Source organism: Tupaia chinensis, unplaced genomic scaffold, assembly GCF_000334495.1.
Source record: "Tupaia chinensis unplaced genomic scaffold, TupChi_1.0 Scaffold000013_1, whole genome shotgun sequence".
Classification (NCBI taxonomy): Eukaryota; Metazoa; Chordata; class Mammalia; order Scandentia; family Tupaiidae; genus Tupaia; species Tupaia belangeri.
In genome coordinates, this window is record NW_006159443.1 from 1,973,486 (window position 1) to 1,984,497 (window position 11,012).

Sequence of the window (11,012 nt, forward strand, 5' to 3'; positions counted from 1 at the left end):
CCCTATTGGAATGCCTTCTATTTTCTTCTATTGCCTGATTGCAAGAACTTCCAGTACTTCCAGTACTATATTGAATAGGAGTGGAGAAAGTGGATACCCTTTTCTTGTGCCAGTTTTTGGTGGAAAAGTTTTTAGCTTTTATCCATCCAGTATAATGTTAGCTGTAGGTTTTTCATAAATGGCTTTTATTATGCTGAGAAACAGTCATTCTATGCCCATTTTACTCAGAATCTTGATCATAAAAGCATGTTGTATTTTGTCGAATGCTTTTTCTGCATCAATTGAAATGATCATATGGTTTTTACTTTTCTTCCTGTTAATATGGTTTATTACATTGATGGTTTTGCGTGGTTGAACCACCCTTGCATACCCATAACTCCCACAGTGAAATCTGGATTGACTCTTTTGCAAAAGTCTGGTGGACGTACCCCGTCCTTGGTGAGAATGGGCAGAGTTGTCCCTTTCCCGGTTCCCTGAACAGCCTCATCTCACTTTGGAGCCTATTTTACTGGCCCTTCTTGCCTGGCCTCTTCCATCTCTTTTCTGCTGCCCTTTCTTCTCACACTCCAGCCTGCCCCTACCCCTTGTCAGAGTTTCATTCATTCTGTTCCCTTTATGGCATCTCCATTTTTGGACAACTGGAAAGAGTTTCTGACAGATCAGAGAGGAGGAAGGGTGAATTTTTTTGTGAAGACAATTAGATTGCTTCTGCTGTGACAAATGGCCACTATAAACACTCAATTCTTTACATCCACTCCTTTCTCTTTACCTAGAAAGCGCAAAGATTTCCTTTAGTCTTTTTTGTGGTCTGATCTTGAGCCTGTCGCCCTAAAAGAAGGGCAAAGAAAATAATAATAATAATAATAAGTAAAGAAAAATTTATTCAGGCCAAAATAAGAACGATCACTCAGACACAGAGCATTCGAGTTACCTCAAATGATGTGTGCCAAGGTCTGACAAAATGTAGGGTAATTTTATTTTTTGTAGGGTAATTTTAAAAGGCAAAAAGTAACACATAGAGAAGGAGAGTAATTAAGTCTCCTATTGTCAATGCTGTTCCAGAGTTCCGAACAGCAGTAATTAGCTATGTCTATCATAAGGAGGGAGAAATGATTTCATAGTCATTTTGGGGTCAGCATGGAAAATGGTTTAAAGGAAGAAACAGTGGGTTAAATGCTCAGACCATCGTGAGTAACTACCTTTAGAATGAGTAAGCTTTGTCCACGTGTGTTGACATCTGTCAATCTTAAATTGCAGGGAGGGGCTGAAAGCAATTGTTCTCTTCTCTGACAGTTTCAGTCTAAAGCTGACAAGGGAACATTGAAGCAAAGCACCTTTCTGTGTTTTAGAAGAGTAAAGAAACTCAAAGTAGGTAGACTTTCCGGGATCAGTTGATCACCTTCAGCTGGATCTAATCTCGCAAGTTACTTCCCAGCCCTATTTTGGAAGAAATGGGCTTCAAAATTTTTGCTATTGTTTTACAGATCTTATGTGAGTAACATTTATATGAATAATCATAATGGCTTCTATACATACTTGTGCCATAACAAGGCACATATTACTGGGCGTCTTATCTTCTCAACTCACAAGTATGCAGATAACTAGGAGTTACTTAAGGCATATCCACAGTAAGAGATTCTCACATGATTCTAGAACATAAGAAATAGGGTTGTTTTTCCTTCCATTCATAAGAATCATTCTTTTTCTTGTATAATGAGAAGAAGCCTACAGACCACCCTTTCCAGAACCCCCTTTTTTTTTTTAGGTGAAAAGTTCTATAGACGTCTATCAAGTCCATCTGATTTATGGTATTATTTAGGTCCTCCTGAATCTCTTTGATTATGTTTTGTCTCATTGACCTGTCTAAAGGAGATAATGGGGTGTTGAGATCTCCAATAATTATACTGTTACAGGCTATCTCTCCTTTTAGATCTACCAGTCTTTCCTTTACATATGTGGGTGCTCCTGAGTTCGGTGCATAGATATCTATAATCATTATATTTTCTTGGTGAATTAGCCCTTTTACTACTATATAGTGCTCTTCTTTGTCTTTTCTTGCAGTTTTTGTCTTAAAGCTTATTTTGTCCAAAAGCAGTATAGTGACACCCGCTCTTTTTTGGTTTCCATTTGCATGGAATACCTTTTTCCAGCCCTTCACTTTTAATCTATGTATGTCTTTATCCATGAGATGGATTTCTTGTAGGCAGCAGATGGAGGGTTTCTGATTTTTAATCCATTCAGCCAGTCTGTGTCTCTTGAATGGAGAATTTAATCCATTGACTTTCAAATTATTATCAATATTTCCAGACTTGTCCCTACCATTAAGTTGGCCATATTACTGGTTGTTTTTTGTTCTCTTATTGCTGTCTGTCTCTTTTTAGTTTTCTTGGTATAGTACTCCTTTCAGAATTTCTTGAAGAGCTGGTCTGGAGTTGGTAAATTCTACCAGGTTTTGTTTATCTGAGAACATTTTTTTCCATATGAAGGATAATCTTGCTGGGTATAGTATTCTTGGTTGAAATTGTTTTTAATTTAACACTTTGAATATATTTCTCCATTCTTTTCTTGCTTTCATTGTATCCAATGAGAGGTCTGGTGTTAGTCTGATGGGATAGCCTTTGTAAGTGATTTGATGTTTCTCTCTTGCCAATCTTAGTATCTTGTCTTTGTCGTTTTGGTCAATCTAGCTATAATGTGGCATGGAGAGGATCTTCTTGGATTGATTCTACTTGGTGTTCTTTGTATTTCTTGGGTCTGGATGTTTGAGTGCCTCTCTAGACTTGAACAGTTTCTTCCAGGATTTTGTGGAATAGATGATCAATGCCCTTATTAGTTTCTTCACATTTTGGAATACCAATTATTTGTATATTTGGGTGTTTCATGGTATCTAGTATTTCTCATATGTTATCCTCAGTTTTCACAGTATTTTTGATAATTTTTTCTAGGTGATTGATTGGTTTTGTCTTCTACTTCTGAAATTCAGTATTCTTCTTGGTCTAACCTGCTTTTTGATACTTTCAAGGGAGGTTTTAATTTCCTGTATTATAGCCTTCATATCTAATAGTTCCGTTTGATTTTTTTATGATGTCCAATTCTTCTTTCATATTGTGGAAAAACTTCCCCATCTCTTGGAGCTCAATGTCTCTTTTCTCTTGCATCTCATAGAATTTTGTTACCATAAAAATTCTAAATTCTTTTTCTGACATTTTGGTAATATTTTCTAAATTTTCCCTACTTGGAGACAGGTTACATTATTCTCTTGGTGGAGATGTACTACTTGATTCTCTCATCCTTGAGGCTCTTCTTCGATTTTTAGTCATTTGGTAATGTATTCACTTCTGGTCAATTTGTTGGAGAAGGATTCTGTGACTGTGAACTTGTGTGTTTCCCCCACTGTGAAATAATTCAGTGCTGTTTTCTCTCTTCAACTAAATCCTCAAATGTGGGGATCACAGGAGGAGTTTTGCAATCAGATTTATGAATGGGTATTTCACTATTTTTGCAACCACTACAGTGATGTGCAAAGAATTCTCTAAAACTCACAATGTTCAGATGGTTGGCTACTATGCACCTAATCTTCTCTAGGCAGAGGGTAAGGGCTGCGAAGTAAAACAGCAAAGTAGGGTAAAGAAAAAGAAAGGAAATAGAAATATGGAGAGAAGTTGAAGAAAAAAGAAGGAAAGTACAAGAAGAAAAAGAAAAAAGAAAAAAAATCACTTTGCAAAAAATGAAATTGGGATGAAAATGGAAAACTACACGGTGCGTGCGAAGGTCCAAAACAGGCAAAGGTGGAGATGACTAGCAGCTTTCTGTCCTAGGTGAGAAAAAAGACATAGATTAACAAGAGAAAAGCTCAAGTAGGGCAGAGAACTGTTATTTCATAAAGAGAAAAAAAGTTAGAAGGGACAGAGGAGAGCAAGAAGGAGCAAAACTGCCTTCCTACCTGGCTAGTGCTGGGTCTGGGAGGAGGAGACTGGCTGGGGGAGACTTCATAGCCATGAAATTGAATCCAGATGCCCAAGACAGGCAAAGGTGGAAATGACTAGCAGCTTTCTCCTAAATTGGAGGTTTTATCTTCTAGCTCAGAGATTCTATCTTCTGCATGGTCTAATTTGCTGTTGATCCATTTGAGGAAGGTTTCGATCTCCTGAATCATATTCTTTATTTCCAGAAATTTTGTTTGCCTCTTTATGGAGTTATTCCTTCAAGTTATGGAAGGACTTCCTCATCTCCTGGAATTGACTCTGTTTTCTCTTGCATCTCACTGAGTTTTGTTACAATGACTATACTGAATTCTTTTTCTGACATTTCTGTTATCTCTTGTGGTTTAGCCATTATTGGCGAGAAGTTATGAGCCTTTAGGGGCAGTTTTTCCTGATTTTCTCCTATTTCTTGGGGTTCTGCTTTTATAGTCATCTGGTGATATATTCACTTCTTCCTACTTTTTTGGTGTATTTTTTTGTAGCTGTGTCTCTTGCACTTCTCTATGATATGTGTAAACTCTGTGCTATTTTTCCTCCTTGACTGTGTGTATGAGTGTGGAATCTACAGTATGAGTTTGGGGTCCAGGTTTTTGGAGGGGAGTTTCTCTCTTTTTACTGCTAAGGAAGTTATGGAGAAATAATTTCTCCAGAGTCTCCTATTTTCATATGTTTGGTTCTTGTATACCCAAACCTAACTGCTCCAGTATGGATGGAGTTTGAGCTGACAGGAAGCATGAACCATCTCAAGCATTCAGCTGGAGGGCCCCTCCTTCCCCACAGAAGGCTGAATGGAGACTTCTGCTGGTGAGATCAGTCTGAGTGGCTTGGCTTGGACCTTCCTATTGGTCTTGGATGGGTGAAGGGCAGAATGGCATCAGCACACATGGGGCAGCAGCTCCTAGTTTCTGTTTCTGGGATTGCAGGATCTCCCTGTTGCACCTTCTGTCTCTGAAATTGCACAAATCAGGTATTAGTTCTTGAAGGTTTGAGGGCCCCTCCTCTCCCACAGCAGGTTGGGTGGAGGTCCCTACTGGTGAGCTCAAGAAGAGTGGCTTGGCTTGGGCTTGCCTGTTGGTCCTAGAAGGGTGCCAGCTTAGTATTTCTAAGGTTAAGAAAGGTCCTAGTCTATGTTATTTATGTTAATGCACTCTCATTGTTACATAAATTATTTTAGTGTTTATAGGGTAGAGAACATAAGGCTAGTCTTTAGGGAATAAAGGTATGTAATGGCGAAATCACAGTTGTGATTTATTTTATGGAGATTTCAGAATAAATATTCTACATGGATTTAAACTATATATCAATTAAAACTATAAACTATTATCTGAAGGTTGTGCAGGATCCTCCTAAGGTGCATCAGCAATGAGAGGATTAAGAAAGGTATACGGATGTAAAAATCTGTTTCAGCTGATTTGGGATTGGCATTTTTTTTTTTTTTTGGAAGTTGACTCAAAGTTGAAGGTTGCTTACTCATGAAGAAGATGCTTCAGAGTAGCAGATTATAAACTTGAGTAAAAATTGAGACTGAGAAGAATACATACACCAAATGTCAAGGGGCAGAGAAATCAACCTAGTGAAGTAGGTTGGTAGGTTAGATGTATAGATAGAGTAGTGGTTCCCAAGGTATTGGGGTTGGGGAATTTGTTCCCCTTCTCAGGGAATATATGGGAATGCCTGGAGATAATTTTGGTTGCCATAACATGGGAGATGGGTACTCCTGGCATAAAGTAAATAGAGATCAGGATGCTGTTAAATAGATTATTAATGTATAGGATGGTCCCTCACAAAATGGAGTAATTTGGCCCTAAATGGTGATAGTTCTGAAGTTAAAAAGTCTGTGATAAAAAAGAGAATGTAGAAGTTAGCAAGGAGACAGTCATGTGCTATGGTTTGTTCCCCAAAAGTTCACATTTCTCTCCACTGTCTCCAGTATAATAGCTTTGGGAGGTAGTGAGATCTCTAAGTGGTCGGGGCATCCAATCAACTAGGGGCATGGGAGAGACAGAGGAAGTAGAAAATCTGTTTTCTCTCACTGTGTGTATGCCTGCCTTCCTCTCTGCTTCTGTCAGCCATGCTGTGCTATAGCACCAGAGGCTGACCTGATGCCGGCCCCTACACGTTAGACATCCAGCCACCAGTACTGTGAGCCAAAGAAACCTCTATTTTTTATGAACCACCCAATCTCAATTATTTCTGTTTAACAATAACAATAAGAAGTTGGGCTGAAATGTAGACCAAGGTGTTGAACATTTCTGAGTTGCAAGCGGAAAGACAATGTGACTTGTTAGACTTGAGATGGGCCAAAATGAAGGGGAGTTGGAAATGATGAGTGGTGTAAGGAAGGCATTTTTTTTTTTTTTTCATTTTCATCAGTGTCCCGTTGGGGCTAGCTAGAGAAACCAGGAGCTGTAAAAGTGTTGAACAGAAAGTCTTGCCAGGCAATGTGTCAAGTCTGGAAAAGAGTGAGCCAGCACCATAGGATCAGGTATGAAAATGAGTGTGAAGAGTCCGTGGCTAGATGAAATAGGGTGGACCTGGGTCAGTGAATGTGAAGAAAGCATGGGAAGCTGTGGGAGGTACAGTAATAAAGCTGGAAGGTAGGTAAAACAATGGTGCTCAGACCTGTGTGCATATTGGAATCTCTTAGAGAACTGATGCCTGGGTCCCATCTCAGATCCACTAAATGCAAGTCTTTGGGGTTGGGGTAAATATTTCCAAAATGTTCTAATGTGAATCTGAGATTGAGAACTACTGTCTTAGGTCAATGAAGTCTAGGAGGAAGAATCAGAGAACTGGAACAATTCTCTGAAATAAGGTGCCACCTGAGATAAAGGGCTACTTGTCCTCCCCCTAGTGTTTTGCTCTCGGTCCCTTGCAGGGATGTATGTGGGCAGAAGTGAGAGGTGTACATGCCAGCAGGTTGAGGCTGGGTTGTGCAGGGCCTTCAAGGCTTGGAGTCTGATGATAAGGGAGGCAGAATGGGGCTGGCAGGAGTTCACTTTTTATCAATGACAAATAGCTGAAATTAGGTGTTTAAACTTTTAAAGTCCCCACACAAAAGTCCCGAAATACTGCCTTGTATTGAAAAGAAATCACTTAGGAGTAAATATTGTATTAAATAAGTTTCATCAACAATTAAAATTTTTTCACATTTTACACACCTATACAGAGAGAGGGAGAAAGGAGAGAGACTGAATAACATTATAATAGAAACGAAAAACCATCGAAGTATGGCTATTTTGGGAAAGCACGTTATTTTCTCTGCAAGTAGCTAGTAAAGGCAGCCTGTTTTCTCACCTCTGTGCCCAAGGAAAAGATGATGGACTTGGCAGGATGGTGCTCCTCAATAGCCCCCTTTCAGGGGGACACCCCTTATCTTCCCTTTCCAGATCAGAGAAAACATTCTTTGCAAGTCAAAAGAGAGTATGAGCAAAAGCCTTCTTTGTCTGCAGATTCCTGGGACATTTTCAAAGGGAGTGAGTAAGTGCCTGGTGGTAAGAATCTGTTCTGATTTCATTTGTCTCTGCAGGGCCTGATGGCAATTTAATATTCTTTATTATTATTTTACATGCAACTTCCTTCCTAGCTTATGATTCCTGTCAGGACTGTGTATTATTACCCATTAGTCATTTTTTGGGGGGACTGGCTTATGATGCTTCAAAGGAGGGCTGGTGTATTTCAGTAATTTTGCTTACAATTTGATTTGTGTTCTCTAGAAGCCCAATTTAGTTTCATCAGCACATTGCAACACACAACAGCTGGGCCCCGATGGAATCATTTACATACGTTAGCAGCTGAAAGCTAAACACTAGGAACCCAGAATCTGGCCAGATATTTTCCCAGAGCCTCACCTGACTTTTTGAAATAAACTCTGCTTCTCTATTTGTAATTATCTGTGTCAGTGACAATATCCTGTGAACCATTTAAGAAAAACATTGGCCTCCAGGCAACTTTTGCCCTCTCCCATTATAAATATCTTTATTATTAGATAAGTGGTAGGGGAATCAGCTTCTAGATTGGCCAATGATTGCTTTGAAGGCAGATAGTCCATTAACCCTTAAACATCATTGTGACTGAGAACCAGAGCACGACTCTCCAAACAGCTGACATCACACAGCCACACGTGAAGGGTGTTGTGTGAGGCTTGTAGGAAACTCAGGTTTTTCTTTGCCATTTTCTCTGCTTACAATTAAAATATTTTTTTCCCCCTTGTGCAGGAGAGAGGGTGAGAGAGACCCTCCCTCCAACCCATGGGGCCTGTTCACACAATCCTTTTTTCTCCAGTCCTTTATATTATCAGGATCCTGTGCAAGTGCACACCTGGCATGTTTTTCAAACCATGTGGGATGAGACTCCAACCTTGGACATCCATGTAGGATCTGGCTTCCTTGGCAGTGTTTAACCAGCTGTGGTGTTGGTCTATGGTAGGTTAAAAAGTCTCCCCCTCCCTTTCCCAGGGTGTCTAAACCCTAGTTCCTGGAACCTGTCATTGTGAAAAAGTGTCTTTGTAGATGCTGATTAAGTTAAAAATGTCACCTGAGGAGATAATTAGGTGGGCCCTAAATGCCATCATAGGTGTGCTTAAAAGAGAGAGGAAGAGGGATATTTGCACACAGCACTGGAGGGTTCTATGTGACTGTAAGGCAGGGGTGGGAGTGATGTTGCAGTAAATCAGAGTGCTGTAGCCCCTGGAAGCTTTAAGAGGAAAGGAATGGATTTCCTCCCCAGCCTCTGTGGGTAGTTGGCCCTGCTGACATTTTTATCTTAGCATAGTGAAACTGATTGTGGGCATTTGGCCTGTGGACTGTGAGAGAATACATTTCTGTTGTTTTAAGTCACCACGTTTGTGGAAATTTGTTACAGTAATTATAGAAAACTAATTTAATCTGTAAGAGTTCACCCTATGGTTCATGGACAGGAAATTTATTTATAGAATTTATGATTTTAGTATGACCATGTCAGTTTTTTTTTCTTCTGGAACAAATTATGAATTTATTTGATATTTTTCATTTAATATGTTTATGATTCATTAATTTTACCCAGTTCTTTCTGTTTGAGCACATGAGGACTAGGACGGAGATGAACTATAGGATCATTTCATCTGCTGAAGTAATTCCCTGACATGTGAAAAACGTATGAATGAGTAACTAGAAGACTCAGTATTCTGGGAAGGGGAGAGAATATTCTTTCCTATGTACTGAATGTTTATCATTTCAGCCTTTTACTTCCCTTTCTAGTTTCCAAGAGATAGATAGACTCACTGAATTTAATCAACATAAAATAGTGTTCTACGAGACATCTTAGAATTGGAATTACGCTCTTCAGAGTGGCTATTGGTATGAGTTTCAGATTATTGTGATTCTGGGCAGAAGTGGAGAAAATACAACCAGGATGTCCTTATTCTCTGTAGTCAATAGCACAATACTGTCAGACTTCACCTTTGCACCTTCTGGTGTTTGGGGACATGATTCACTGGGACCAGCTTGTGAGTTATATGACACCGTAGCATAGGTGTCACCGAGGATAATGTGGACTCTTGAGAGAGCCTATTTTTTACACAAGTTGTGGTGCCGAGTGAAAAAGCTAATGGATTTCTAATTTCAGCCTAAAGTCCTGGAAATACAGGTGAAACAAACTGCTAGAGAGTTAAAAAATGTTCTTTATAAAAGCAATTCATAAATTTTTCTATTAAAAAATCAGAGAAACATGGGACCAGCAGTTAGCATAATGGGTATGTCGCTGGACTTCCATGTAGTTGACTGAGGTTTGAGTCCTGGACCCAGTGGCTTAAAACTCATGCCAGGTGCGTGTGCTTACGTGCCCAAGATCCTGAGAGGAGAATGGAGGGAGAAGGGATTGCAGTGTGGCCATCCCCCCTGGGGGATGATTTCTCACTTTCTGTCTCTCTGTCTTTCTCTGTCTGTCTGGTGAGTGCATGCACCTTATAGCAAAAACCTCTCCAAAAAAAAAAAAAGTCAGAGAAACATAATTCTTTTTATAATTATTGACCACCCCCATAAGATAATAACTGCTGCTTTATAGAGTACAGTCAGATCTTAATAATCAAGTTGGAAAAACTGAAATGATTTTCCTTTGCAAGGAATTTCAGTACATGCTATGTGTGGCTATGTGTTTGCCAAAAGATATCAATAAGAAAACTTTTTTTTTTTTTTGAAGAGGTTTTTGCTATAGGGCGCATGCCCTCACCAGACAGATGGAGAGAGACAGAGAGATAGAAAGCGAGAAATCACCCCCAAGGAGTGATGGCCACACCACAATCCCTTCTCCTCCAGTCTCCTCTCAGGATCTTGGGCACGCAGGCACAAGCGCCCGGCGTGAGTTTAAGCCACTGGGTTCGAGACTCCAACCACGGTTGACTACGTGGGAGTCCAGCGACATAGCCATTACACTAACTGCTGGTCCCAATAAGTAAACATTTTAAAAGACATAATATCATAATAAAATTATTAAGTAAATTCTCAGTTTGCTTAATTGACTATGTTTTCCCAATTCCTAATAGAAATGGTAGAATTCCTCAAAGATAGAGCTGGCTTATTTGTAGAGGATATTTATACTTAAAGCTTAATTTTATTTGTGCAAATACTCAGGAATTTGTGTTTTTCTCACACTCTCTCCTTTCCTTCTATAACTCATTCCAAACAGACTTCAGAAAGTTTATGGAAAAAAAGTTTATTTGTTGTAAAACCTTTTTAAAATCCACACATAGTTTTTTTCATGATATGCATTTTCTATGATTTTTTTTCCCCTTTGTTTCATGGCCCTCTTTCCTCATTTGGAACTAACAGGAGGCACATGCCTGACCCTTTTATTAGATAGGTTTCCCAGGCCAGTCTTGAATTTGTAATCTTCCTGGCTCGACCTCTCAAGGAGCTGGGATTAGACACATGACACCATGCCTGATCTTTAGGTTGGATCTGGCATTGAACCCTGGCCTCCCATGTGGTTGCAACCTGCATACATAATGTCCTAGCAGTGTGCCACCATAGCTGGGCCAAGGCAATACATATT